Raw genomic sequence first — 26,472 nt, forward strand, 5'->3', positions numbered from 1 at the left:
AAGGGAATACCCATACGACTGTCAGCTGATTTCTCAACAGAAACTTTGCAGGCCAGAAGGGAGTGGCAAGAAATATTCAAAGTGATGAATACCAAGAACCTACAACCAAGATTACTTTATCCAGCAAAGCTATCATTCAGAACTGAAGGTCAGATAAAGAGCTTCACAGATACAGAAAAGCTAAAGGAGTTCATCACCACCAAACCAGTATTATATGAAATGCTGAAAGGTATCCTTTAAGAAGAGGAAGAAGAAGAAAAAGGTAAAGATACAAATTATGAACAACAAACATGCATCTATCAACAAGCGAATCTAAGAATCAAGTGAATAAATAATCTGGTGATCATAATAGAATCAGGGACATAGAAAGGGAATGGACTGACTATTCTTGCAGGGGAAAGGGGTGTGGGAGATGCGGGAAGAGAATGGACAAAAATCGTGCATCTATGGATGAGGACAGTGGGTGCGGAGTGAGGGCGGGAACTGGGAGGAGGGGAGTTATGGGGGAAAAAAGAGGAACAAATGTAATAATCTGACCAATAAAGATTTAATTAAAAAAAAAAAAAGAACGACGTATTTGGGACAGTGGGACCACCCAGATACATAGCGGCTCCCAGCAAGCCATTCTCCCCTCTCTCAGCAAAGGGGACATGTGAGATGATAGATGAATAAGGGAGGGTAGATACCTGTCTTTTAGGAATTTACAGTTGGGGTTGGGCAGGGGAGCAGACTATGAATTTGTAAATACTGGAATAAGCAACATAACTTTGGGTTCTCTTCCTGAGAAATAAATAAGCAGGTAATAGAACTCAACTTCTTCCTCTACCTCATGTAACCCCACACAATGTCTGATCTAATTTGTCTTTTGCAGTGCTGTCTGATCTGTCAGCTTCTACCTCCCCTGCCTCTGGCCTAGTCTAGTCTTCAGGCAACTCCCCTTGAATTCCTAATCCAGGCTCCTATTTGGTTTCTTTGTTTCTAGTCTCTCTGTCTAATCCATCTTCCAGTCTGATGCAAGAATGATCTTCCTGAAATGTAAATCTGATGCCTTTTCTCTCCATTTAAAAGTCCTTCCCCTGGTCTTCAGGGTAAAATCCAAGCACTTTATCATGTCTTACAGGGCCCTTTGTAATGTGATTTTGCTTGGCTTTCCCGCTTTCATTTCCTCTACTTCTTCCTCAAATACTAAATCCCAGCTGCACCAAATAACTTACTTTGAATTCTTGAACCACTACATACTGCTTCATAATTCAGTGCATTTATACCTGCAGCTCTTGGTGCCTGGAAAGCCCTCATAACGGACTTCTCTCCCCCATGCTTGATGAATACCTCCTTTCTTCAAGATTCACCGTTTCTTCCTTTCTTGGTACTTCTTCTTTCTTGGTACTCTAGTAAACCCTATGTGCACCACTTTCATACTCCCTGAATACTGTGCTGTGTTCATTTGTTTATGACCTATCCCTCTGATTGGCCTTTATGACCCTTGAAAAGTCATCCCTGTATTCTCTATACTAGCACAGTGCTTTGAATGGAGAAGGAATATACTTAATGTTGAATGTATGTGATTATTTTTGAGTGCCTTCTATGCACAAGGAAGACACTGCACTAAGTACTGTGATGAATTTTGCAGGTTCTCTTTCCTTTTAGAAAGCAATTTCTCAGTCTCTTTCATCGATTCTATATCCTATGTGTTCCCTAATGTCTGACCAGGGCTTCCTTTCCTTGCTCATATATGCTGAGTCTCCCCACTCATTTCCTTAGCTTTAATTGTTGACAGCTCCCAAATCTTTTCTTTCCATAACTCTTTTGCAAACTCCAGCATCTCAAATTCAGGACAAACTAAATTGAACTATTTTACATTTCTTTTATCCTGTGGCATAAAAAGATAACTACAGGAAAGTATTTGAGATAGTATTTTTAAAAAGCAATTAGAAATTTTTTCAGGAAAATGATATTACGTTTTCTATGACATCCTTAGAAACAGATTTTGTATTTATTTTATTTTATTTTATTTTTTTTGCATTGAAGTGAACAGCAGCAAAGCTTGAATGCTGTGCTTCCCATACTGGGCTACAGGTGCTCTGTCAAGGTGTCTGTGAAGCTACTTAGGCTCACTTCTTTTTTTTTTTAAAATATATTTTATTGATTTTTTCACAGAGAGGAAGGGAGATAGATAGAGTTAGAAACATCGGTGAGAGAGAAACATCGACCAGCTGCCTCTTGCACATCCCCCACCAGGGATGTGCCCGCAACCCAGGTACATGACCTTGACCGGAATCGAACCCGGGACCTCTCAGTCCGCAGGCTGACGCTCTATCCACTGAGCCAAGAGCAAAAGACAAAGAGAGAATCTTAAAAGCAGCAAGAGAAAAACAGTCAGTTACCTACAAGGGAGTACCCATACGACTGTCAGCTGATTTCTCAACAGAAACTTTTCAGGCCAGAAGGGAGTGGCAAGAAATATTCAAAGTGATGAATACCAAGACCTACAACCAAGATTACTTTATCCAGCAAAGCTATCATTCAGAAGTGAAGGTCAGTTAAAGAGCTTCACAGAGAAGAAAAAGCTAAAGGAGTTCATCACCACCAAACCAGTATTATATGAAATGCTGAAAGGTATCCTTTAAGAAGAGGAAGAAGAAAAAGGTAAAGATACAAATTATGAACAACAAATACACATCTATCAACAAGTGAATCTAAAAATCAAGTGAATAAATAATCTAATGAACAGAATAAACTGGTGAATATAATAGAACCAGGAGCATAGAAAGGGAGTGGACTGACTATTCTCAGGGTGGAGGGGGGGAAGGGTGTGTGCGGTGGGAAAAGAGACTGGACAAAAATTGTACATCTATGGATAAGGATAGTGGGGGTGGGCAGGGCAAGGGCAGAGGGTGGGGTGGGAATCGGGTGGAGGGGAGCTATGGGGGGAAAAAAGAGGAACAACTGTAATAATCTGAACAATAAAGATTTAATTAAAAAAAAGAAAGCAACATTAAGAAAAAGAAATTAACAGATAAAACAAACAACAAAAACCTACAAATTTCTAGAGACAATAGAATGCTGGTTACCAGGAGGGCATTGGGTGGGGAAAGGGTGAAGAAGATAAAATGGTTCAAAGAAAAGGTGATAGAAGGAGACGAGACTTCAGGTGGTATGCACACAGTAGAGTATACAGATGTTGTAATATAAACTCTTACACCTGAAATTTATATAATGTTATTATCACAATACATTTAATAAAAAATAAAAAGCTTTTTCACAGAAAAAGATAAAAAAGGTAACCTACAGAATGGAAAATATATTTGCAAACCATATATTGGATAAGTGTTTAATATCCAACATGCAAAACAAACAAACAAATAAAAAAATCCTTATACAACTCAATCACAAACAATTCAAACAATGGTTAAAAATGGGCAGTGAAACTAAGCAAAATTTCCCAAAGAAAATATCCACATGGCCTATAGACATATGAAATGATACTTAACATCGCCAATCATCAGTGAAATTCACATCAAATCACAATGTGATATCACCTCACACCAGTCAGAGTGGCTGTCAGCAAGAAGATGGGTAGGTGTTGGGGAGGACTTGGAGAAAAGGGAACCCTAGTGTACTGTTGGTGGAAATGTGAATTGGTTTGGTATTTCTGGCTTAATGTTTGTTGATGAAATGTATTAGTGCTTCCCATTCACTTCTCATTATTTAGTCTCACTTCTGCCCTCATCTTTCTCTAGACTAATTCTCTATAAACCAGATGCTCATATACTCATTACCCAGTCCAGAAGGCCTCTCCCACATTTTTATCCCTCTCTTTGTTGACCCTCTCTCCTCTCTTGAACCCATCATGGTATTGTGCCTTTGAGAGAACTTTATTATATAAGTGCTATGGATCACAGGCTTAGCAAAAATATGTTTAAGATCCCAGCCTTTATCTCAGACATATTGATTGAGGTTTTTCAGAATGGTGAGAAATGCTCTAGGTGCTGTGAGATGATAGATGAATAAGGGAGGGTAGTGTTAACATAAAAAGCATTCAAACCTGTAAAGAATTTTATGAGTTTATTTGAGCCAATTTGTAGACATATGCCAGGAAGCAGAACCTCAACGAACTGAGATAATGCTCAGGAGAATGGTGGGTTACATCTGTATTTATACATTGCAATCAAAGGAAAGCGATGTATGTGGATTACATGAAATTCCTTGGTGATAGATTAAGGAGGTGGGATAAAGCAAAGCAGGAAACCTCTGGGATAGGGTAAAATGTGAAATGATGGACATGTGCTTCTTTTATGTAGATGGATACAGGATAGTTTAACATAATTAACAATTGACAATTAACTTGATAACAATAACAAGGAGGGAATGTCCTGGTCCCATTAGTTGTGCCCTGAGCAGTGGGGGGGGGGGGGGGAAAGAGGAAGTTATAAGTTACGTAGACATCTCAAGATATGTTATCTTAGAGGCAAAAAGACAAATGGGCTCAGTAAAAATCCAAGTTGACCATTGTCAGGGAAAATACTGGCCTAGGACATATCTATCCACCATAACCTGTTTGTTGTTAAAAATTTAATCTTCAGACCATGTTTTGTGGTTATTTTAGGTCTCTGAGTTTGCAAGACTGCCACGCAGGCCTCCCCTCAGCTTGTCAGGTTAGCATGTGGCCCCTTTCATCCACACATTCCCCTTTTGGTCATAAATCAATCCAGAGGATGCATTGATGACCAACCTTTTGTTTGGATGGAGTCTCACAGTGCTAGGAAGGCTCATTCCTAGGATGTCTCAGGGTCAGCATGTCTTGCTGAACAGGTGGACCACTGGGGATGGCGCAAGACCATAACATTAGATGGCATTTAAGGTCAAATTATATATATATATTAGAAGCCCGTTGCAGGAGGATTCCTGCAAGAATAGGGCTTTCTCGGCCGATCACGCCACCAAGCCCCACAGCCCAGGGCCACACATGGGGGTCCCGGCTGGGGGCGGGGCTTAGGCGGCTCACACTGGCCCACCCTGCCTGCAGTATGCAAATTAGCCGCCATCTTTGTTGGCAGTTAATTTGCATATTGCGCTGATTGGGCAATGGGAGGCGCAGCAAAGGTACGGTCAATTACCATGTTTGTCTATGATTAGACAGGATATTAAAGACAGTTAAATGGGAGGCTGCGAGAGTCCACGGCAAGCGTGGCTTTCACGGGTTCAAAGACTTGGAGGAAGGGCTGACGCACAAATGATACACAAGACGAAATATTATTTTGAATACTGGGGAAACCAGAGGACAACTCAACTATAGAAGTCAAGTTCACTCTGTTGCTCCATTCCCAGCTGTTTTTATTAGCTAGAATACACAATTGCCTTTAGGAATGCAAACAGACATATCAATGGTAATGTTTAGTAAACAGTAAGATTGTCAGGTCTTAGGGGAGTTTGCTTTAGGCCATTGAGTCAGCAGCAGGTAATAAAATGTAGATATTCACCCTGTGAATATCAAAAGGAGTCCTGGTCAGCCTTCTGCCAGACTCCTCACATTTATATCAATTACTGTTGATCTTGGTCTCCAGCAAGAGGCAGTCAGATCCTATATGTCCTTGTTAAAAAGTATTCTGGATCATTTCTAATTTTTGAGCCACCATGACCTGAGTCTTTTCACTGTTTTTCTTAAGTTTTGCTTTTCTACATCTAATATCACATTTACATATCAGGAACAAAAGTAACAACACTAAACCAATAACACCGATTAGGAACAGAAAAAGTATAATACTGGACAAGGGAAAGTCTAAGGGGAACAAGCATCCTAGCCAACCAAAGAAAACTTTGTCTATTTTCATAATTTTTTATTAAGCTAATTATATGTTTTCCTCCTTCATCCTCTGTCATTTGTACCTTATGATATGTTTGGCCAGTTGAATTAAGACTCTCTACTATTTCATTATCTAGAAGCTGAAAGATCAGTTGGGAGCCGAAAACCAGATATTATAGGCTTTATTAGGGGAAAGACCTGCCGGGCTGTCTTGCAAGGGGAGAGCAGCAACCCGTGCAGAGGTGAGCACTCCTTTTGAGGGGAGGAATGGGAAGGAATGGGGGCTTAGGGTACTCGGCGAGCGCTGATTGGTGGCTTAATGTATGGTCCATATAAGGTACATAGTTAGGCAGTCAGGTACTTAGGAACTAGGGCTTAGAGTATATGGCAGGTGCTGATTGGTAATTCCATGTATAGTACATATAAGGTACATGGTTAGGCACTCAGGTATTTCCAGTGCACAGGTTTTGACATCATGCTTACCATTACTCCACCCACCAGTTGGGGGAAGTGAGGATCTATCAGAAGCTCTAATTTTTCTTCTGGCCAGTTAGTTTCCATAAAAATGACTTAATGGGGAGGATTAAGTACAATTTCCCAATACATTGGTTTTTCAGTATCAATATTATCATAGGTTTTATGAACCTCAGGCAAAGTTATTTTGCCTGTAATTTCAATATTGCACCAAATTCCAGTATTATTTAATGTAAACTTGGTGTTATTACAGTAAAAATCACTTAGTATAACAGAAGTGATTTTTAAACCTTCCCAGCAAAAATGCCCCTTTCCTGTATACCATATATTGTTATTCATTGGGGTAGATACAATAGGCCAGGACTGGGCGAATTCAGTGTTCCATATGGATTGGGGGCCTAGCCATTCACCTTTTGGACTTTCACAACCAGACAGTGAGATGGGTTCCCATTGTTTATTTTTAAATATGGCCCATCTACTTCCTATTGGAAGTATTCTAGTATTATTGAGGATGGTTCCTATGCCGGCCAGTTGAACTACTGGGAATTTAAGCTTAGGATTTAACTGAGGTACCTGGGCTTTTAAGACACAATGTCGTAGATCACATTTCCCATCCAAAATGTTTCAAATTCCTGAGTAACCATATGAGTACACAAGTGTCTGGCCTGGACTTCTGCAGCCATTATAGTTGGCCATTGTTTCATAGCCACTTCAGATTCCATTTGCATTAACATAGATAATAGGCCCTGTTGAGTTAGCGTACAGGCACATTCCCATTCTTGTGTTCCAGCATGCGTTTTTATAGTCTGTTCTATCCATGAAACTAAGGCTTTATTGCCTTTCCATGCTACTTCCCACCCTGTTCCTTCTTCCTGAAACAGCATTTCTTCTATATGACCTATCCTATCTAATAATAGACAAACATGGTAATTAACCATACCTCTATTATGCTTCCCATTGTCTAATCAGGGCGATATGCAAATTAACTGCCAACCAAGATGGCGGCTGGCAGCCAGGCAGCTGAAGCGAGCAGGAGGCTTGCTTGCTCCAGTGATGGAGGAAGCCAAGGTCCCCGCCTGCCGCAGCATGGCTCTGAGCTCTGAAAGCAACAGCTCCGAAAGCAACAGAGTTTCAATTATAGAAGCCAAACAAACCCCAGATACCTCCTTTAAGCCAGCCCACCTCGGAGCTGGAGCCACAACAAAGTTTCAATTACAGAAGGTAAATAAATCCCAGAATAAAAGAAAAAAAGGAGAGACTGGGAGCTTCAGTTGCAGGCTTGGTCCGCCTGAAAACAGCCATCAGTCCCTCATCCAGGCTGACCAGGCACTTCAGTGGGGACCCCCACCTTAAAGGGGGTGTGGGCAGCCTGAAAACAGCCATCAGCCCCTCATCCAGGCTGGCCAGACACCCCAGTGGGGACCCCCACCCTGAAGGGGGTGTGGGCAGCCTGAAAATAACCATCAGCCCCTCACCCAGGCTGGCCAGGCACCCAAGTGGGACCCCCACCCTGATCCGTGACACCCTTCAGGGCAAACCAGCTGGCCGCCACCCATGCACCAGGCCTCTATCCTATATAGTAAAAGGGTAATATGCAAACTGACCCTAACAACAGAAAGACTGGGAATGACTGGTCACTATGACACACACTGACCACCAGGGGGCAGACGCTCAATGAAGCAGCTGCCCTCTGGTGGTCAGTGAGCTGCCACAGGGGGAGCTCTGCTCAGCCACAAGCCAGGCTGATGGCTGCCAGTACAGCAGTGCTGGTGGGAGCCTCTCCTGCCTCTTCAGCAGCACTAAGGATGTCCATGTGCAGCTTAGGTCTGCTCCCCGCTGGCAAGTGGACATCCCCAGAGGGCTGCCAGACTGCCAGAGGGATGTCTGATTGCCAGCTTAGGCCCAATCCCCTGGGGAGCAGCCTAAGCCAGCAGATGGTCATCCCCCGAGGAGTCCCAGACTGTGAGAGGGCACAGGCCGGGGTGTGGCACCTCCCTCCCACCCTCCGAGTGCACAAATTTTGTGCACTGGGCCTCTAGTTTGAGATAAAGGATCTTTTTCTAATGAATGATGTTCTTTTTGCTGCAAGTTCAGCTTGTCGCAGGATACCAAGGCCAGCCCCTACTCCTCTAAGTATTTCCCTTTTGTTTCTTTTAGGGGGCCAATGTTGTTGGATCCAGCAGGAATGTGGTTGCCATTGGGTAGCTATGGTTTAGGAGCATTTGGGATATACTGAGTGGACCCAAAAATGTTGAGTTTCCCATGCCATAGTTAAATGGGTGGAGGTGACCCCCAAATGAGCTAGAATTTGAGTATTCCATAGGGCTTCCCACAAGCATCCAGGACACAAGGATGGTGGGGTAGTTACAGACATATCTACCCACCAAGTGATCCCAATAATTTCTGAAATAGGGATCCATTGATTTCTTTCTTGTTTCACAGACATCCAGCCACAAGAGCATGGCTGGTGATGCCAAGGACAAGATATATTAAGACAGATAGGACAGGCTGTTGCAATCCTTTGGCCATCATATCCAGGTGTTTTTCTTAGCGTTTCATCATCCATCTCTATAGTTATACAATATTCATCCAGATTAGATCCATATACAATTCTACCAGTGGAATTATCAGGGAGGTGTTCTTTGAGGTATTTGCCTAAGGTGGGTCCTTTATAGTAGATATAGCCAGAAAAAAAAATGTACCAAAGCTTATATTGATAGTAGGAGAAGACCAATATGTGGCCAACAAAGCATTAATTTCACTATCACACCTGATAATCAGAACATCATTGTGTAGAAGGTGGGAAAGATTAGCAGGTATCAAAGTTAAATTTTTCATATCTAATAAGGGAAGAGATATTGTCTCCACTAGGAAACCATAAGGAGGATAATAATAATATGAAAATCATTTTATGTACATTTAATCAGTAACAATCAGATAATATAAAAACACAGTTCAAGCAATATCAATTTGTGAGCATACAGGCCTTGTTGACGTCGTCTTGGGATAGCTGTCTGCCTCTATGGTTAGCGACTTCTTGTCCTCGAAAAGTCTCAGCTGTTTCTCTTTCTTGAAAAGTCTTTGGTCTCCGCTGCAGACGGAGATGGGTGTCCGAGATGGGAGTAGACGTCCATTTCACAGTCAGGTGCCTTTTTGAAATGTGAATGTGAATGGATGTGCTAACTTCTTTCAGTTTAGCTGCACATGGGTTAGTTAGTAATACCTGGTAAGGTCCCCTCCAAAAAGGTTGGAGAGTTTTTTATTTGGTGTCTTTTCCAAGACACGAAATCTCCTGGTTGTAAGCCATGATCTTTGAAATCTTCGTCCCCCGGGAGTACACTGTGAAATGAATCTGTTACCAATTTGTTAGTTCCTACAATGCAGAATGTCTGCTCTTTTACTTTTCCTTATATTTGGGAAACAAAAGATATAAACAGTCAATAATATTTTAAATAGAGTCATAAGAATAATTATTCTCAATTCATTTCGTCCCATAGTTATTTTTGTTTATCCTGATTATTTGCCAGTAGTTTCTGAATTCAGTTATTTCTTGAAGTTCTATCAATCTTCATCCAGTTCAAAAATATGACCTGCTTAGAAGCCTGCAATTTAGAGTAAGTCAAAGTCCTTTTCATGGATTTTTCTAAACATATAATATATCTACAAATGCATCAGAATAAGGCTGTAGCGGAGATGGCCCTTATGCAGGGAGGGAGCCCTTTGCCACTGAGTCTAGTTGCTGACTATAGGTCTATGGTGGTCTCCATGTTTCTGAGTTAGAACTAAAGCATTTTCTAGGGGTGTTATTTAGTAGGTTGCACAGTGTACTGCTTATGGGTTGAGAACCATGAGGTGCTCCTCACCATGAGGTGCTCCTCACCCCTCATGTTGCAATTCAACCCTCTTACATATATTGGTTTCTCTCCTGGCTGTCTAAAACAGCCAGAAGGGCTCAGGCCGCTGGCTTACCAAGCCTTATGGGCACTCCTCCGGACAAGCCAGTCAGTTAATTACAGTTGAGTTGGAATTTCCCATTGGGGCAGCCTGCATGTAATGAGGTATAACTTCTGATGTTGCAGAAGACCAAAGAAATACCAAGCACACTACCTAGAGAAAGAGAGGGACCCCGTTTATTAACACTAGTGGACTCCGGGAATAATTTCCAAATCAGAGTGAGTAACATGCAGAGGGCTTCACTTTTTATAACCTTCTGGGGTCTTTGTCTTGCAGATATTGTTCTGCCCCCTTTTGTGGGCTTACAGGAAGGCCCCCGGGTGTTGGGGGCCCCCAGGATATATCCAATGATCTGTCCTGGGGCCAGTGATAACGACTTTCCCCTCAACCCCCCGTCCCCCCCCGCCCCCCCGCCCCGGTCTCAGAGCTTCTTTTAACCTTGTGGAGCAATGACCATGGGATGTTATGGTGAACAGGGGTGACGACCGCTCTTAGCTACTTTCTGCTGGAAAGGGATGATGGCTATGGGTTTAGCATCCTGCTTCTTCCTCTCAGAGGGGTTTGTAGGGAGTTCTCCTGGTTTCAGGCAGGCAGAGGTAAGCAGTGGTCTCACACGTGTAGAATGCTCCTGCAGGGGGCACCAGGGGTAGGTGGTGTTTTCATCCTTGGGGGTAGAGTTGCATAGATCATCTGGGAGGTGATCTGTTGGATGTTGGCCCTGCATACTGCTGAAACAAATAGCAACATTAGTTAGCTGCACATTGGCCATAACAGGTCCTATTATTATTAATTTTTTTCCGTTCAATACAATCCCCCCGCCCCCCCCCCCCCCAATGCATTTGGTAGTAGAGTTGTAACATGCTGCAGGCTGATAAGTATAGCTAACAAAAATCTGGCTGGATTGGGTTTTCTCGTGGACTACCCGGTCTAGCATATTTGGGTAGCGAGTTTCTAAGCAAGGAGCAAAGGATGGTATGACAAGGTGTAATCCATCATTTATGATAAGGCCTTTGTTTCCTTGCTGTGTGGGGAGCAGTAATTTTATGGTACTTCTGTGTCCCAGCAAGAGCAGATGAGTTCTCCTCCTAGTACTGGTCTCGGATTGTCTTTTTATCTTTTTAAAAAGACAAAATAAGAATTATTAGATAAAATCAGTGATTATCCAGAAATACTAGAGCATGTTACCTTAGGAGGAGATAAGAAAGAAAGATTAGTGTTAGGGAGAATTCAGCAGGGTGTTATCTGAATTCTTTGGAGCAGGTCTGCTGTCTTCTTGAGGGTGATCCACAGGGGGTATTTCTGGTCAGAGGTCACCTTCCACTCAGACTGGATGTCACTCGGCTGGTGGGCTGCCTTCACCAGGGAGTGGTGGACCCAGGAGTTTAGTCCTGCAACCTTAAGAGCTGTGGGGGTGGTTAAAATTACTGTATTGGGTCTCTTCCAGGTAGGCTTTAGCAGATCCCTTTTCCAATCCATTACCGAAACCTGGTCTCCAGGTTTATAAGGATGTACAGCTGTTCCTTGAGAGATGGGTAGTCAGTCAATAACCCACCTGTGGACCTCAAAGGCAGTTTTTCCAAGTCCTTATAGTTGTTTCTGGATTTCTAGGTTCCCTATTTCCCCCAAATCTCCCTTGGCTGAATTAGGGAGAGGGTTTCAATATAGAATTTCAAAGGGAGAGAAACCTACCCTGGCCCTTGGGGCAAAGCATACCAGCAGGAGTACAAGAGGCAAGATATCTGTCCAGGGTAAGGTTGTCTCTTGGCATAGCTTAGCCATAGCCTGATTTAGAGTCCGGTTCATGCACTCCACTTTCCCTGAACTCTGAGGCCTTTAAGCTATATGTAGATTCCATTTAATTCCTAAAGCCTTGGCTACCTGTTGTACTATTTCTGCTACAAAGGCTGGGCCATTATCGGGCCCTATGGTCAGAGGCATTCCATACCGTGGAATTATATCCTTCAGCAATGCCTTAGTGACTTTTCTCGCCTTTTCTTTGTGAGTGGGATATGCCTCGACTCAACCTGAAAAGGTGAAAACAAAGACTAGCAGGTATTTATTCCCTCTGCTAGGCCCTATTTCTGTAAAATCTACTCTAAGTCCTCAAAAGGAGCTTGTCCACAGCACTGAACTCCTATCAGTCCTATAGGACCCTGTTTGGCATTGTTCTGCACACAGAGGAGGCAATTAGGTAGTACCTGCCTAATAAAGCTTCTAGGGCAGCCTTTCCTAATTGAGTGAGTTCATGCTCCTAGAGGACAACCTTATGGGCTAACTGTTCTAGGACATAGACTCTATGACCTGGGAGTACCCACCAGCCTTCCATTGTTCTCTTGCCCACTTCTTTCTGGGCCCATTTCTCTTCCTGAGGAGTGTATTTCGGAGGTTCAGGTAATTCAGGGGCCAACATGATTCGTGACTGTGCTGCTTGTTCTTTAGCGGCCAGCTTGGCTGCAGCGTCAGCACACTGGTTTCCTTCTAATACTGAGTCTTTCCCTTTCTGATGACCTTTGCAATGGATGACGGCTATTTCCTTAGGTTCCCAGACTGCTTCTAGTAATTTTAAAATCTCATTCTGATTTTTGATTCCTTTTCCTCCAGCTGTCAAGAGTCCTCCTTCCTTATATATGGCCCCATGGACATGCAGGGTAGCAAAAGCATAGCATGAGTCAGTGTAGATGTTGGCACGCTTATTCTTACTGAGTTCTAGGGCTCTTACTAGGGCCCAAAGTTCTGCCCTCTGGGCTGACCATGGGCTTGTGGGGGCCTAGCTGAAGTGAGCCCGGTCTGTCCTAGTCAGAATCAGTTATTACTAGCCCAATGAGATCTGCTTCAGGTGGCTCTGGTTGATAGCAACTGGGTGGAAAAGGGGGCCCAGTCTTTTTACTATGCTGTTTGGGACATGCATTCTTCCAGTGTCCTGTTTCTTTACAATAGGCACACTGGTCTCGTCTCAGGCTTGCTCTTCCGTTTCCCCCTGCCAGAACAAGGGGCTGGATTCCCTTCTGAGAGACCTGTTTCTTTTTTCTTACTACTAAAACCTTACAGAACTGGACCCAAGGTGGCAAGGTTCGAGCAATTCCTAACCACCTGTCTATGTAAGGGAACTGATCTGGGTGTCCGGGTTCTGTCATGACTACATTCCAGACTGCCCTGACCAGTCCTACATCTAAAGAGCCTTCTGGGGGCCAGCCAACCCCAAAGGCTTGCCATTCTAATTCACAGAATTTCCTCAGAATTTGGGGTTCATTTTAATACCATAGTCCTCAATAAAACCCTTTTCAAAATTTTCCAACATGCAATTGAGAACAGTGGGTTTACTTTGTCCCAACCCCAAGATGATTGGTGGCGAGAAACAGACAAGGGTGCAGGGAAATTTACTAAAAGCCTGGAGGGTCTCCTTAAAGAAAAGATCCTTAATCAGCACAGGCAGGGGCAGAGCGGGTAAAATCTCTCCACCCTGCAGAGCTGTGAACCCCACCCCTGAAAGTCCCAGTCAGCCAAAAGAGACAAGAAAAGCCACAAATACCTTTAAATCTACCCCAGAATTCCAAATTTCAACCTAACACAGCAAAATCACAGAGCAAACCAAAGCCCTTAGTACACAAACATAGACAGAAATTTTTATCAACTATCCCTCCGTGATAGAGAGCAAACGTCTCTGAGAAAACTAACTCAGCAGCGCTGCTTGAGACTTTTGCAGACCATCATGGGTTTAGCCTTCAGTAAATCAAACATTTTCACCAGATGAGCAAACAGAAAATCAAAGTAGCTTTCTCTTTCACACAGACCAGTTAATCAGCAGATAATTATGCCAAGACAGACAAACATCCCTACTCACACTCTCTCAGTAGACTAGCCCAGACTGGAGCTGAGTAGATAATGCCCAACTCCCCAGATGGGCATGGGGGCACTCCTGGCACCCACACCCCAGAACAGAATTCTCAACCGACGTCTTGGTGATAACCTACCGGAAGAGTTAAGACTGCATCCAGCTCCACCTCTTGGTAGCAAATTGGCTACTCCCACACACAAAGAAACAGAAGAGTGAACCCATAATTACTTAATTGAATCTGAATTCACTCACCTCCACAGTCCTGATTTCTGACTTATCTGACAAAGTCCTATGACTGATGGGGAGGTGATCAAGCTCCCCCTTCCACTCACTAGGAGTGGGCCTGACTGACTGGGGCCCCTACCTTACCCATTCTGTTGACAGGTCCAGAGGTGTTCATCCACTTTCTCCAGATGCTGGTGGGGTCTTCGGATGAGGTCTGGAAGGGCCTGGAGTTCCCCCAGTTCAATTCTGCTAAAATCATCAGAGTGTACCTTCCAGAGGTCTGTCCCATGCCCCTGGGCCCCAAACCCAGTCCACTCACTGGAGGCAAGAGCCAAACGTGGCTAGCTTCCTGGTCAGGGAACCAAATGTTGCAGAAGACCAAAGAAATACCAAGCATGCTTCCTAGAGAAAGGGAGGGACCCCGTTTATTAACACTAGTGGACTCCGGGAATAATTTCCAAATCAGAGTGAGTAACACGCAGAGGGCTTCACTTTTTATAACCTTCTGGTGTCTTTTTCTTGCAGATATTGTTCTGCCCCCTTTAGTGGGCTTACAGGAAGGCCCCCAGGTGTTTGGGGTGCCCAGGCCACATCTGATGATCTGTCATGGGGCCAGTGATAACTACCTCACCCCGCCCCCCCCCGGGCCGGGAATTGTTCACAGATTTTATGGCTTGACAAGCCTTGCCAGACCAGTTTCCTCCAGAAGAGAAGAGTAGAAATATCAGTGTGCATATCTGTAAATGTTTTGTTGTGCTTCTGTTTCAGTTATATATGTATGTAACCATTGTGTTGTGAGGTAAAAAAATTTTTGGGGTCTGAAAGTCACAGCAAAAATAAATGAAGAAAAACTAGTGTAAAGGGTAACAGTAATGTAGGCCTTTCTATTACTGAGCCAACCATAGCAAAGGGATGGAAATACTATGATTGCTTTAGAGTACTCTGGGCTGGATGTTGGGAACCACCCACTGTAGGGAAGTGTAATACAATGAGGTAAATGCAGTGGATTATGGAAACATAGGAGTGCACCTTGGTTCACAAAGTGATGAACTTGTGTATGTCCATGGTCAGAGGAGCCACCCAGGAGATGCCAAGTTTGTGTACAGTTAGGTAAAAGGAGGTGGAGGGTTTTCTGGGTGGTACAGACTGCATCAACCACAGGTAGTAAGGGGAGCTGTGCATAGGGAAACAGTCAAAATAAGGACTTCCATGTTCTGAAGCATAAGATTAGAGGCAGGGAAAGTAGCTGCCAACCTACAGGCAGAAAATAACTATACATTTTCCAAGACTTATCCAGAAGCTGAAATAGTGAGTGGATGCCTAATCACTGAGGGGGTCATGGTAAGGAATCTGGATTATTTTCCTATATGAAAGGAGGAGCCACTGAATATTGTCAAGCAGAGAATTAAGATATCAGAATCCTATCGCTCTGGCTTCAGTGTGGCAGGAGGTTAGTAAGGAAGCTTTTGCAGTAACATTGGAGAGATGTCTTAAATTTCAGACTAGGGAGATTTCAGAAACATTACTGAAATGAACTCAACATGACTAGTTAATTTGACTATGGGTGAGTGTAAGCAAACAGTCTCTGGCTTTTGTAGTAGTCTCCTCTGGATATTAGGCCTTGTCATTTATCTGTTGAGGCTAGAATTCATTTTTTTAAGGGAATGGGCATGGCTGTGAACCTTGCAGTAAAGAACTGAAGTCCGAGAACCCCTCAGAGTAGAAAGGAAATTCCAGTGCATCTGGGCCCTTCTCTTGTGGGTCTGAAACTTGTTGAAGAAATGCTCAGATGGACTTGAGGGCATATTGCAACAACGGGGGTGAAAAGTTATCATTTACAGGCCAGGTGAGTAAGACAGATAGTGTTATTTACCTTGTGTTGTCCCTGAACTTTTAGTGAATGCTCTGGGATTCATGCACTCTTATTTGGCTTAAATATTATCCCATTAGGGCAATGTGACATTGGAAGTGTTCCATTAGCTTGTGAGCTCTTTGAAGGGAGAGGTTGTTTCTTCTGACCCCTGTATCCCTAGTATTGAGCCCAGGGCCCCACACAGCAAACACTTGATAAATACTGTCTCCCTAGTGCAGAGATGGGGAACATTTTACCATCAAGGGCCATTTGTATATTTATAAAATAACTAGCGGCCCGGTGTACAAAAATTTGTACAGGGCCCCTTCCCCTGGCTGCTGGCACCAGTTTTCCTCCGGTGCCCGGAACCCAGGCCTTCGCTCTTCGCCGGGAGGGGCCCATGCGTTGGGCGAGGGGCTTAGCTCTTTTAAAAATACTTCTGAACGTTTGGTAAATAACCTTGTAGGAACCTACTTTCTGAAACATGCTGGTTGTTAAGGGCTGATTTGGGTAATCAACAAAATGTATGTTAAAATCCTAATCCCCGAACCTCAGAATGTATCTGTATGTGGAGATAAGATCTTTAAAGAGGGGATTACATTAAATTGAGGCAGTTTTAGCATGACTCTTAGCCCATCTCACTGAAGTCCTTATAAGAAGAGGAATTTTGGGGTCCAGCCCCAGCAGGTCCAGAGGTTCCCAAAGGTGTGGATGGAGTTGGCGAAGAAGGAATGACACAGAGGCAGCGTTCAGGTGATCATTGTAGCCAGGTTCTCTTTTTATTGTCCTGTTACATCTATATTTATACTATTTGATCCTATAAGCATTCTTCCATAAGCTTTTTTTTTTTTTTTTTTTTTTTTTTTTGCCGAGGAGAGCATGGGGTCCGTTTATTGGGGGGTCAGTCAAAGGGGGAGCTGGCTAGGGTGGGGTAGGGCAGCAGCTTGTCTGGCTCCCGAGAAACCCAACTTGAGTCCAGAGCCTCAACCACTTTGAAGCCAAAGTCTTCCTCCACCTTTATCTGCACAGGGGCCAGATCCGGAGTCAGTGGGACTCCCGCCCGCCACCCTTCCCGTGGCACTTGCCGCCTCTTCCAACCACTGGGCTCCTCACCAGGGTCCGGGCTGCTGGCTTCTGCAGGCGCTAGTGTCTTCCTGGGTGGGGACAGCCCCTTTTTCTCCGGAGACTGTTCTCAGCGTTGCCTGTGGTGGGGCGTCTGTGCCCTGGCTGCCCTCGTCCTCCAGTAAGATGGTGAACTGGCTGGCCCAGTAGTCGTTGCCGTAGGAGTCCAGCACCCTCATGAGGAACCTCCGCTCCTGCTGGAGTCTCCGTGTTATCCTCTATATCTGATGGAGCCTCCTGCAGCGCCGACCCAGCACCTGGTACTTCCTGCGATTGAGTTCCCCTTGGCACTGCGGCTGCTGGCCTTGGGCTGCCTCCTCCTCTTCATCTCGCTCCTGGAGGCTGGAGCTGCCCAGACCCCCAGACATGAACTCCACTTCGGTCTCAAGCTCGCTCTCCAGGATGTGACCATGGAACAGCAGAGGCAGCGCCAGCTCCAAGCAGGGAGGTGCTGAGAACTCCTCAAAGCCCATAGCTGCCATGCACCCCTCTCTCTGCTCCAGCTCCATTTTTCCCTGGCTCCCAGCAGAACTTCCAACCTTGCAAGCCTCTTAAAGTGCAAAATGACTCGCTGATCTGATTTCCTGGCCAGGAAACACAGGCCCCAGCCGCTAAGCCTCCTGGGAGTTGTAGTTCTCTATTTCCCCGCTTGCTTTCCTCGCCCCACCCCTACCCGGAGTCCCTGCTGAAAGGCCCTGCTTGTTGGTCTAAGGCCGCTGGCCAGGCATCTGAGTTACCTCCATCTTTATTCCTGTCCTGACACCGCGCAGTCTGACCATGGAGACTCTCAGCTTGGGAGCCCCTGGGTCTCCTTCTGGGGCTGGGGATGTGCCACAGCTCAGGCACCGGATCGCATTCCCTGGCCCCTGGGTCTCCTTCTGGGGCCTGGCTGGGCTGCCGCCCAGGCACCAGATCGTGTTCCCCAGCCCATGGGTCTCCTTCTGGGGCCTGGCTGTGTCGCCCCTGGACTGCGTCCCCAGGCAGGGGTGCAGCCTGGCCTCTGGCCCCGCCTCTGGGTGTTCTCTGATCACTGGTGATCCCTGATCTGAGAAGCCGGAGGGGCAGGGAAGAGGCGGACATCCCCTCTTCTCTGCCCCACCAGGCTTCTCCAATTGCTGGCCCAGGGCCAGCAAAGGTGGCCCGGCTTCGCCCATCACAATGGTAGCCCAGTTCTCTGGCTCTTGGCTGCCATCTGGGTTCCGACAGCCGCAGGCAGCTTCTTCCATCCTTCCCTTTTCTCCTCCCATCACTGTGCCTACATATACAAATTAACCGCCATCTTTGTTGGCGGTTAACCGACATCTTGGCTGGTGATTAATTTGCATATCTTGCTGATTACCCAATGGGAAGGGTAGCGGATGTATGGCTAATTACCATGTTTCTCTTTTATTAGATAGGATTCCCGAGCCATGCAAAATTATCAACTTAAAATTTAGCCAGCCATCTTTGGTCAAACATTTAATTAACTCAACCCCAATGCCTTGGCAGGGCCAGATCTAATGATTTTTTTGGCCGTATTTGGCCCTTGGGCTGGAAGTTCCCCACCCTGGCTTAGTGCCTAAATTGATGATGGGTACTAACAGATGTCTAATAAGCACTTAGGGAACTGATAAAAACTCCAAAGGGGCATATATTTTGGGGCTAAAGAAAAAGCTATGAGAGCTAGCCACAATCCACCTAGGGCCAATAATACTTAAAGATGCAGTTTTAATATTAAGGAAAGTGCTTTCTCTAGGAGTCAGGGATGACTCCAAGTTATCCAGCTAGAGGTGAACATTCATGCCAAGAAGACAGGAAGGGGATGCATTTTGGGTATAAGTTTTCAGAGTTGTAGGTTTATTTAATAAATGCTTTGAGCCCTAGCCAGTTTGGCTCAGTGGATGGAGCGTTGGCCTGCGGACTGAGGGGTCCCGGGTTCGATTCTGTCAAGGGCATGTACCTTGGTTGCAGACACATCCCCAGTGGGAGGTGTGCAGGAGGCAGCTGATCGATGTTTCTCTCTCATCGATGTTTCTAGCTCTCTGTCCCTCTCCCTTCCTCTCTGTGAAAAATCAATAGAATACATTTTTAAAAAAATGCTTTGGGTGTCTAGTGTTAAAATATAATGTCAGAAAGAGCTTCTGGTAATAATGTGAAAGACAGGCTGGAGCACAGGGAGACATGGAGAACCCTGCTAGGAATAAATGAGTGTTCAACTCAGGAAACTGCAGTGAAACAGCACAAGAATAGCTGTCACTGAAGCTACTGTCTATCTGCTAGAGTCTATCTAGCAGCTAGACCAGTGATCGCTTCACCTTCATCCTCATCATATGAGACAATGGGTGGGTATGCTGGGCCCAATACACTCTGAAGGTCCAGCCCAAGATAAAATGTCTTGTATTCACTATATTGGGGTTATGGGAACTGCCAGGCCCTGTTATGAAGCATTTACTCAGGGATAACAGCATCTAGTCTCCCCATGACTACCACTCTAATCAAACCTCTGAGCCTTGAGGGATGGGCAGCCTGGCAGGGCCAAGTTTGGCTTCACACTAATTAGTGCATATAAAGTACCTTGCTACTGAGCATATACCCAGGCCATTCTGAAGCTGGATTTCCCCTTTTTGAGTTCCCAGAAAGGCCCAGATTTGACAAAAATAAACAATTTATAGGAAATTCCCAGCAGGTTTAGCTTCCTAATCCTCCTCCCACTTCAACCCTCTCCTTCACTCCACCTTTCCTTCCCTCACAAGCCCCATCCCCCTCCAAGAGGAAGGAGCTTATGCTGGAGTCCAATAGCCTCTGCTCAATGTGTGCGCTCCCTTGGCCAGGATTATAGAACATCTGAGTTCTGTTCCTCTTTTGAGGCCCATTCAGGGCTTGAGAGCAGCATATGAGGGTATTATGTGATCCTGCCTAGAAACAGGAATGGTTGTAGTGCTCCTTGAAAGTTCTTAGGGTACCAGATTATTTTTTTTTAATTAAATCTTTATTGTTCAGATTATTACATTTGTTCCTCTTTTTTCCCCCCCATAACTCCCCTCCTCCCAGTTCCCACTCCACCCTCCGCCCTCACTCCCCACCCACTGTCCTCATTCATAGATGCACGATTTTTGTCCATTCTCTTCCCGCATCTCCCACACCCCTTTCCCCCCAAGAATAGTCAGTCCAGTCCCTTTCTATGTCCCTGATTCTATTATGATCACCAGATTATTTGTTCACTTGATTCTTAGATTCACTTGTTGATAGATGCATGTTTGTTGTTCATAATTTGTATCTTTACCTTTTTCTTCTTCTTCCTCTTCTTAAAGGATACCTTTCAGCATTTCATATAATCCTGGTTTGGTGGTGATGAACTCCTTTAGCTTTTCCTTATCTGTGAAGCTCTTTATCTGACCTTCAGTTCTGAATGATAGCTTTGCTGGATAAAGTAATCTTGGTTGTAGGTTCTTGGTATTCATCACTTTGAATATTTCTTGCCATTCCTTTCTGGCCTGCATAGATTCTGTTGAGAAATCAGCTGACAGTCGTATGGGTATTCCCTTGTAGGTAACTGAGTTTCTTTCTCTTGCTGCTTTTAAGAGTCTCTCTTTATCTTTTGCTCTTGGCATTTTAATTATGATGTGTCTTGGTGTGGTCCTCTTTGGATTCCTTTTGTTTGGGTTTCTCCGCGCTTCCTGGACCTGTAAGTCTATTTCTGTCACCAGGTGGGGGAAGTTTTCTGTCATTATTTCTTCAAAAAGGTTTTCAATATCTTGCTCTCTCTCATCTTCTGGCACCCCTATAATTCTGATGTTGGTACGCTTGAAGCTGTCCCAGAGGCTCCTTACACTGTCTTCGTATTTTCGGATTCTTTTTTCATTTTGCTTTTCCAGTTGGGTGTTTTTTGCTTCTTCGCATTTCGAATCTTTGACTTGATTCTTGCGCTCCTCTGGTCTGCTGTTGGGTGTCTTCTGTACAATATTCTTTATTTCAGTCAGTGTATGCTTAATTTCTAGTTGGTTCTTTATCACAATATCGAGGGTCTCATTAGATTTCTTGAGGATCTCACTACATTTATCGGCGGTCTCACCAGTCTTTTCAAGGGCTTTACTAAGTTTATCAGCAGCTTCTAGACAGTTCTTGAGAGACCTTAAAAGTGTGGTTTTGAGCTCTATATCTTCCATTTCTGACATTTGTGCCCTGTTTCTTTGTCTCCGCATTTTTTTATCTTTTCTTGGTGCACCCCCTAGTGGTCTTTGTGCGCAGTCTTGTTGTAGTTAAGCCTTGATTGTTGTCGGTCGGCCATACCGGGGGTGATTTTACCTCCAGGCTAACTGGCTATGAGAGTCCAGGGTACCAGATTATTACAGATGGTTTTCTTTTCTCTTCTTCTTCTTCTTTTTTAAATGGCGAGAGATGTATTATTTATTAGAGAGAGAGAGAGAGAGAGAGAGAGAGAGAGAGAGAGAGATTTGCTATTCCACTCATTTATGCATCCATTGGTTGATTCTTATTTGTGCCCTGTCTGGGGATGGAACCCATAACATTGGTGTTGTGGGACGACATTCTAACCCATAGAGCTACTAACTTACAGCACAGATGGCTTTCCAGATGTTCACTCTCCAACTCCTCTCAGGAAGTGGTGTTTCTCTAAGAAATTCCAGGGGTCAGTCTCTGTGCTTGATGTCATAACTCAATCACCTTTGTGGGGTAGTTTGGAATGATAGAGTCCTTGCCCCATATACAGCAACATTAAGAAAAACAAAAGTGTGCGAACCAAATAAAACCCAGATGTAAGAGCCGGAAACATATGCTGTACATTTACCATCCCATGAAGTCAGAGTATTTGGATAGTTCTCATTCTCAGAAATCCCAGTGGGAGGGTAGAAATCAGTTTGCATATATTCATACAAGGGATTTTATCTATTGTGCAAAGAGTGGGTTATCTGGCTCCCCCCATGCTTCTGGGCTCCATTAAGACTGCCCATGTCACAACTCTAGCTCCAGTTCTTAGAAATGAAGAGAGTCAAAGACATGATCATGGGCCAGGATGAAGGCTGCATACCTTTTGACTCCAGTTAAATCCCTGGTGTTTGAGGTGTGTGTGGGTGTGGATGCTTCCTTCCTGGTGTTGTCACAGCCCCTATCGTAGCTGGTTTAGGAACATAAGGCTGCTGTCTCTGTGAGGCAGGAGCAGGGGTGGGAGGCAGTTCCTTTTATACTCAATCACTGCCTGCTTGGCCCAATCCTGCTTATTCCAATTTGGGATCAGCAGCCTTCTCAGCAACCCCACTCTGACTCTGACCTTGGTATCAAGGAGCCAGCACTTGAAACAGGTTTGAGATCAAGTCCTCTTCCTAGAGGGGGAGAGTTACCCAGAAGAGAGCAGAGACAGCACTCCCAAAGGTAGGGTCTCCAAACAGACACACACACACACACACACACACACACACACACACACACACACCAATACTCCAACCAACTGAGCCACACTGGCCAGGGCTGTTTGCCGATATTTTTGTGTCTGACCTCATATACAACTTCACCTCAGTTAAAAAAAGATCTCATAAAAGACAAGTCTCATACAACTAAGATCATTTATTTTTAAATTACTGCTTTTTTTTTTTAGACAGAAAAAAATATCTCTATTGAGAATCTGTAAACATAAATAGTTGTTTACAAAGTTGTGTGGCCCGAATTCATTCAAACTGTTGGTTATAAAACCTCAAGCAGATAGCTTTATTTAAAGCTGCCCTGGGATTGCATGGCTATTAGGCAACTGGCAGAAGAAAATACAAACTATTCTTGGAGGAATAGAACTTTTCCATAAAATAATTCAACAGATGAAGTCCAGTGAATATGAACTCACAGACAAATACAAGATATTCTCATTATTTGTGGTATTTGTTATATAAAATTGCCATGAACACTAAATTAGCAAACAGTAACCCACTGATCCTAATATAAATAATAATAATAATCTATAATAATAAAAGCATAATATGCTAATTAGACCAGACGTCCTTCCAGACGACCTTCTGGACAAAGCTAGTGCTGCAAGGGAAGCCTGGGTCCCAGGTGCCAGAGGGAAGCTGGTGCCGGCAGCTGGGGGAAGGAAGGCCTACTCTTGCATGAATTTTGTGCATCAGGCCTCTAGTCATAAAGTTTCATCAGCTAACCTTACATCCCTTTTTTGTAAATTGTTTTATTGCTTAAAGCATTACAAAGGGTATTGCATATGTCTCCTTTTTACCCCCACCCTTGACAATCCCCCGGCCTCCCCTACCCACCAGTGTCTTATGTCCATTGGTTATGCTTATATGCATGCATACAAGTCCTTTGGTTGATCTCTTACCCCACCCTTCTGCCCCCCTCCCCTCCCCGGCCTTCCTGCTGCAGTTTGACAATCTGTTTGAGGCAGCTCTGCCTCTGTATCTATTTTTGTTCATAAGTTTATAATGGTCTTTATTATCCATGAATGAGTGAGATCATGTGGTATTTTTCCTTCATTGACTGGCTTATTTCACTCAGCATAATGCTCTCCAGTTCTATCCATGCCATTGCAAATGGTAAGAGTTCCTTCTTTTTTATAGCAGCATAGTATTCCATCCTGTAGATGTAACACAGTTTTCTAATCCATTCATCTACTGATGGGCACTTAGGCTGTTTCCAGATCTTAGCTATGGTGAATTGTGCTGCTATGAACATATGGGTGCATATATCCTTTCTGATTGGTGTTTCTGATTTCTTGGGATATATTCCTAGAAGTGGGATCACTGGGTCAAATGGGTCATTTTTAGTTTTTTGAGGAAACTCCATACTGTCTTCCATAGTGGCTACGCCAGTCTGCATTCCCACCAGCAGTGCACAAGTGTTCCTTTTTCTCCATATCCTCTGTAGCACTTGTCGTTTGTTGATTTGTGGATGATAGCCATTCTGACAGGTGTGAGATGGTACCTCATTGTTGTTTTGATTTGCATCTCTCGGATGATTTGTGACTTTGAGCATGTTTTCATATGTCTCTTGGCTTTCTGAATGTCCTCTTTTGAAAGGTGTCTATTTAAGGTCCTTTGCCCATTTTTTGATTGGATTGTTTATCTTCCTTTTGTTAAGTTGTATGAGTTCCCTATAAATTTTGGAGATTAGGCCCTTATCAGATATGACATTGGCAAATATGTTCTCCCATGCAGTGGGCTTTCTTGTTGTTTTGTTGGTTTCTTTTGCTGAGCAGAAGCTTTTTATTTTGATGTAGTCCCATTTGTTCATTTTCTCTTTAGTTTCAAGTGCCCTAGGAGCTGTATCAGTGAAGAAATTGCTTCGGCATATGTCTGAGATTTTGTTGCCTTTGGATTCTTCTAGAATTTTTATGGTTTCCCGTCGTACATTTAAGTCCTTTATCCATTTCGAGTTTATTTTTGTGTATGGTGTAAGTTGGTGGTCTAATTTCATTTTCTTGCATGTATCTGTCCAATTTTCCCAACACCATTTATTGAAGAGACTATCTTGACTCCATTGTATGTTCTTGCCTCCATTGTCAAATATTAATTGAGCATATTGGTTCGGGCCGATTTCTGGGCTCTCTATTCTATTCCATTGTCTATATGTCTGTTCTTGTGCCAGTACCAGGCAGTTTTGGGGACAGTGGCTTTGTAATACAGCTTGATATCTGGCATTGAGATCCCACCTACTTTGTTCTTTCTCAGGATCGCTGCAGCTATTCGGGGTCTTTTTTTTATTCCAGATGAATTTTTGGAGAGTTTGTTATAGATCTGTGAAATATGCCATTGGTATTCTAATGGGAAGTGCGTTGAATTTATAGGTTGCTTTAAAATTACTGCTTTAAAAGCTGGGCTATATTATACCACAAGAGCTGAAATCACAAAATAAGATCCTAAAGTCTTATCAATTTACTATGAAAATGATCTCACTCATTTATGGAATATAATGAACAACATAAACTGATGAACAAAAACAGATCCAGAGACAGAGAAGCATCAATCAGACCGTCAAACCTCAGAGGGATGGTAGGGGAGGGTGGGGTTAAGGGGGAGAGATCAACCAATGGACTTGTATGCATGTATATAAGCCTAACCAATGGACACAGACACCAGGGGGGTGAGGGCATGAATGGGGGTGGTGGTGGGGGGCCAAGGGGGGGGGGTAAGGACACATATGTAATACCTTAATCAATAAAGAAAAAATAATGAAAAATATTACTATGAAAAGTAATATACTAGTATGTGCCTGAGTTTTGACTGTAACTGATAATTCTGCACATTAACTTCCAGGTAGAATAAAATATGTTTTAGCGAATGAGTTTTAAAAAGTGATCAATTGAATCCTGCATATGTAGGTTACTCAACACTAACCATAGCAATAGTTTAGAACTTAGACCATCAGAAGATTTGTGTGTGTGGTTAGTATATCACTAATTCTGACAGTATTGTTGTCCAAGTTAATAAGAATCAGATTGATTTTTAGTTAGTTTTATTACTGCTTTTAAATTCTTTACAAATGATTCACCTCCATGGACTAGCATCAGGGTAGACGACTCCTTCCTCCCCACCCTTGGTGTCCCATGGCTCTGAGTGTCCAGTCGAGCCCCCAGGGAAGGAAGTCACATGGATCTGACTATTCTGGGTGAGTCCACATTTGGAGTAGCCCTGACAAGAGTTTAGGTTGAGCCTCTGCAGAGGTGCTGGTTGTGACTGTAGTTCTGACAGAGGTCAGGAAAGTGGCGCCAAGCAATGTGCTGGGAGGCATGTGAAGAAGAAAGATCTCAGCCTGTAAGAAAATGTTGCACATAAAATTTCATCGCTTCTGCTGGGGGAAAGGAGTTGGACCTGTCCACAGTACTGCAGAGAACCCTGTGTGATGTTGTGCTATAATAAAAAATGGCTATTTATTCTTACATCCTGGTTCTTGGCACAGAACTTCTAAAACCCTTCAAATTTATTTAGCAATAGGAGTAATGGAGCATTTTTTATTATTAATAAGAATGCCATTTCAGCCATACCTGCATTCATGCTAATGAGATGACTCTTGGAGGGTGATGGCTGGTTACTGGAGGAACTAACCTGGTGATTAGAGGATTGGAGCTGTCAGCACTCCCTACTCCTACCCTCTTGGGAGAGGTTGGACATTGCCATAATCCCCAATGACCAGTGATATAATCCATCACGAGTCCATGAAAAACCATAAACAGCAGGTTTCAGAGGGTTTCTGGATTGATGAGCACATTGAGGT

At 43.9% G+C, this 26,472-nt stretch overlaps 1 long non-coding RNA gene across 1 annotated transcript in view; it reads right to left on the bottom strand.

Moving 5' to 3' along the window:
• The window catches only part of LOC132240925 (uncharacterized), a 220,938-nt gene extending 205,534 nt beyond the window's left edge, over positions 1–15,404 (bottom strand). The window contains exon 1 of the long non-coding RNA XR_009454429.1: positions 15,321–15,404. This is a non-coding gene — a long non-coding RNA (uncharacterized LOC132240925). The remainder of the gene's footprint in view (positions 1–15,320) is intronic.
• Positions 15,405–26,472: the final 11,068 nt, after the last annotated feature.

Source organism: Myotis daubentonii, chromosome 9, assembly GCF_963259705.1.
Source record: "Myotis daubentonii chromosome 9, mMyoDau2.1, whole genome shotgun sequence".
Lineage (NCBI taxonomy): Eukaryota > Metazoa > Chordata > Mammalia > Chiroptera > Vespertilionidae > Myotis > Myotis daubentonii.